General features: G+C 35.1%; 1 protein-coding gene across 4 annotated transcripts in view; it reads right to left on the reverse strand.

Annotated features, from left to right (window-relative positions):
* LOC135219238 (RING finger protein 207-like) overlaps positions 1–5000 on the reverse strand; it is a 206740-nt gene that overhangs the window by 201215 nt on the left and 525 nt on the right. The gene's annotated exons all lie outside the window — the stretch shown is intronic.

A 5000-nucleotide genomic window follows, 5' to 3' on the forward strand; every position in this document is an offset into this window, starting at 1 on the left:
GTAAGAAACATTTCTAACACGAATGTTAAAAACAATGTTGATTTTATAAACAAATTGAATAGTTTAAATTTGTTTATTAACGTCTCAAACAACATCAATATTCTGTGAGAACTGGGCAAATATCGAATGCATTATTCGTACATATGAGAGATTTAGACCATCCTATTAACTGGAGTCAAGCAAGAGCCTTAATCCCATGTAATGACACACTTAAAAGGAATATCATTGAATCTTGTTTCATAAAGTCAAATAATAGAAATGTTCTAAATTTAAGTCTTGGTTTATTTAAACTTGATGCTTTCATTATGAAAAAAGTTGTAGATAAATATAAGCAACAAAATTAATACATGTTTTGGACTGTAAAGGTACTTTGTAATTTCGGTTAGGTTTGTGACCGTGTGATATCCGATAATCCTGGATTATCTCTTTTAATTTTTACCCTTTTGACAATTAACCATCTGGTATTCTTGATCTTGTTTTGTACCTGAGACCTTTCTCTCCAATTGTACTTCATTAACTCCTTGACAATGTCCGAGTAAAGACGAAAGCGCTTGGATTTCTGACTATCATTTTCCTGTGGGATTCGCTTATTTATGAAGTCACGTGCATCTACAGTGATTTTTTAAGCATATATATATATATATATATAGATATATATACTATATATATATATATGATATATATATATATATATATATAGATATATATTATAATATATATATAAATATATAATATATATGTGTGTGTGTGTGTTCACATCCCATATTTTTATTCTTGGCTCTCCAAAACTCTAAAGGCAGTGAATTTCAACAAAGACAATAGAATTACAAAGTTGTAGTTCGAAAAGTTGACATTCTATAGTCTAGTAGGGTTCCCCCCCCCACCCATTTCTCTGTCTGTCTGTCTGTCTGTCTGTCTCTCTCTCTCTCCACCCCAGCAAACAATGTTGTTTATACATACATACATACACCCATACATACTACAGACAGACACAAATAAACACACACACATATAGGAATGTGTGTGTATGAGTGTGTGTGTATATGTATAATCACACTGCATTAGCTCCTAAATACCTATAAAAAAGTATTACCTTCTATTTCTCCATTGCCTACTTGAGTATAGTACATTACTCCGTTTTCTTGGATTCCATTTATCCCCATCAATTCATTGTTGCCAGCAATCATTTCCAACTTTCTCCTATTACAAACTTTCTTCCCAGTCTCTTAAAATTCCTCTTCATAATGACTGACAGATAAGATGATCTAAAAGCAGCCACCCCACACTCTTTGAAAGATCCAGCTTATTCTTACACGGGCTAATCATCAATAAGATATTAAAGAGGACTGAATATATATGCTTTAAAACCTCTTCTACAGCAAACAGTAGCATCCCTCTCATCTAAGCACTACCCAACACAGACTACTTTCTTCGAAACTTCTCATCTGCGTCAACAAGTTCTGTCTATACCGTAAGACCTCTTCAACACAGGTGACGTCACTCCTCCATTAGCTCTATTATAAGCTTTCTAACAAGTTTCCTAATAAGTTTTCCTCCAGGTTTCTACACAGGATTTCATCTATATTCTTTCTATACTTGCCTTGCATTTTTTCACATCGTTTTTTATCTTACTCGCTTCTTTTCATTATAACTAAAGCCACAAGCTGAATCAAGAATCGCTTAACAACTAAAGACACCTACTAGACTTTCAATTGTATTTCATCTTGGTAAAGCAATACAAACATCTACCGAACCCCCTTCTCACCATTCCACTCTTCAACTTAACTCTTCCATCTATTCTGCAATGAAATGTATTACACCAAACTTTCTTCTAAGCAATTTGATCTTTTTATGAATCCTTACTAATATTAATTTCAAAATGCAAAATGTTGACAACAGCTGGTCGCACTTAGAAAGTGTGTCCACATGATTCTCTCCATTCCCATTCAATGCAGGTATTGAGAACCTACCAAGTTAGCAATCTCGTTCTGTTTATCTACCTTTGTATTCAAATCACAAACCTCAAGTATCCTTTTTCAGCCTAGAGAAATCTACATAGACGGATTCAGACCCTCAAGAAAAACTTTTTCATTTATACGTGGATAATCTACTTCGTGTGTCGCTTAATATCTGCTAATTATTCCATCTTTTCCTTCTGTCACCAATGTTCTTTTGTCACACACTTTCTCACTAAGCTCCAAGTCTTGACACGAGTCCTTACTTCGTTTTGGAACTAAGAATTTCAAAGAGAGGTTTATCCCATTTTATTTTTCTTTGTTATTACATTCACTGAGATGAAATCATGTTCATCAAAAACTTAATCCTTGTACCATCTTTTATTTTTACTCATTATGAATATTTCTTAAAATTTTGCTGTCATCTAAGACAAAATAAAATGACGTTTCTTTCGGGGTAATTCTAATTTTAATCTTGCCTCTTTGAGGGATTAAATCTTCAAACTGGAAATTATTTGCTCGTGATACTGAGCGCTGGAAATCGTTCCTGATTCATTCTGATACTGAAATTTCTTGGTTCATTCTCCAACTGCAGTTTGCATGGAAAATATTTCCGGTTCGTTTTGTAACAGAAGTTTCGACAGGATTTTTCTCAGTTCATTTTGGAACCGGAATTTCGAGAGGCCTTTCCTCGGGGCTCATTCCGAAACTGCAGTTTCGCAGAAAGAGATCCATTCTGAAACATTCGCTTCTCTGAATTCATTCTGGAAATGAAGTTTCACAAGGGAATTGCAGTGGATTCATTCTAGAACTGCTTTTCACAAATTTATTGTGAAAGCGAAGTTTCGCTACTCTATGTTCCTGTCATGTACCAAACACTAATTAATTTTTTATTTTAATCAAAGTGGGCAATTTAACACTAATTATTTTTGCTCTTATAATTAAAGTAAGCAGTGTATTGTAGTTTTTATTGTTGCCCTTTTTTATTCAATGTAAAGCACTTCTACAGAAGTTTTTCATTTGCAATATACTTTTACCAGATCCATTAGAAATATCTGTCGACTGTCACAACCATATTATTTGCAGAACTACATAATTGGCATCAGTGCTTTGCTTGAGATGTAACTAAGATTTGAAGCAGTAGTATTTGCACAGTGTTTGAATCTAAATATTCGCAAATCATTTGAAATACACCGGGAAAAGATTTTGCATTCTATCCCATTTGATTATTCACTTTGGATTTCCATTAATGAAGTTACCTTTCATTAGTCCTATCTCGAAATCATTTTAATGGCATTTTATATTCATTCAGTCTTTTGCTTTATTCATGCAAATAACCTGAACTATTCTGAAGGAAATTTATCATTGCGTTGTTTTTATTTTTTATTCTTTGGTATCATTTCACGATTTCTATTATCACAGTTAGGCGCCTCTTGCTACATTTATATATCTATGTAATTGGGAACTCATTCTCAGTTGATTGATATCATTATTTTGCTTCATTACGGAACTATTTACCTGGAAAGTATGCATTCACTGTAAGACTACATTTCCTTTGGTTTAGATGTCTGCGTCAATCAATATCGTTTTCTATGGAATTCACTCATTCCTGTTTCGCCAATCATATCGAATTCTAAGAGACCCACCCGCACCTCATCTCAGGCGACAACAAAATCTCCATAATCATCTTTGTTTCGTCTTTTCCTTCTGAGATTCAGTATCATCTGAAAATAAGTAGCAGTTAACTCCGCTTCAACGAAGAAAATGACAAAGCGCCTAACAAAATTGACCCCTCTTCAGGTAATTAACTGTACTGGATCTGTATATGTTAACTAGTTATTTAATAATATTTCATTCCCCTGAACGCTACAACTATACATGTTTCTGTGCCATTTCTGAGCTCAGACCAAACCACTTTCCTGACGCATCAAATTGTTCATCAAAGCCCCAAACCACATAGGAGGAGGTAGAACCAATTTTACAGACCAATTTGTCGAGTCCATCATAGGATCGCGCCCTCGAAATGTTTGTCAAGGCCCTTACTTACCAAGCCCCTTTCATTCCCTACAAATACTTCTTGTGCCTTTTTCGTGACATCCCTTTGGCAAACCCTAAAACGCGCCGACTTTCCAAGCACTTCGACTCCATCTGTCGTCTATCTACTTCCCCGCCTCCCAACATACTATTCCAATTTATCCTTTTCAATTTCGAAATCTTTTGGAAGCGTCTACTAACTTGGACTGTGTTCCGTTTCGCGTGTTTATTGTAGACGTTCCCGTCACCCACCTACTCCATTCTAAACACATTTCAATTCCATTTCCAATCGGTTTCATCAACCCTGGGTACGTTTCAAGTTTTTCTGGAAAAATATCGAGGATAAAATTCTTTCTTTTCCGAGTAGTAGCGGGAGCCACTATTGCATCTGAACCAAGAAAAGTCAGAGATAAGTTTTCGCTCTCAATTCGGTGAAATCAAACACATAATGTTTGATTCATACTAAGAACTCGAAAATGACCATTGCCAGCATGAAGTAAGTCAACTACTATATACGGGAAATGAACATGGCTGCTGTCTGAATGATCGATTCGAGAGAATGACTGGGTCCGGATTTTTGTTACAGGTTTTAATTAGGAGGTAATAGCAGTAGAACAAATATGAGTGCAAAAATGATTTTCAACAACGTTAAAAAGATTGATTCATTTAAATAGGCTCAAATCAGGGATCAATCAATTCCCAAGCTCAATGGAATGAAAATAGCTGAAATCAGGGGTCTGATTAGCGGAGGGAGAGCATGAGTGTGGAAGTGCAGACGCGTGCACAAGATTAATGCTAGTCCTTATTATATTCCTTTTTGCACGACAAAAACGCGCAATTCAATCAGTTGCAATTTAAAATGAAAGAGATCCATTGCGACATATGAAATGGATAATGACTCCTGGAATAAAACATCACATCCAATCAGACAGAAAAACAAATCAAATATCTAAAATCAGACGATTTAAAATCGCCTCCACTTCAGCCGTGTGCTAATAAGGCTTATTAGTT

The sequence above is a fragment of the Macrobrachium nipponense genome, chromosome 1, assembly GCF_015104395.2.
Source record: "Macrobrachium nipponense isolate FS-2020 chromosome 1, ASM1510439v2, whole genome shotgun sequence".
NCBI lineage: Eukaryota > Metazoa > Arthropoda > Malacostraca > Decapoda > Palaemonidae > Macrobrachium > Macrobrachium nipponense.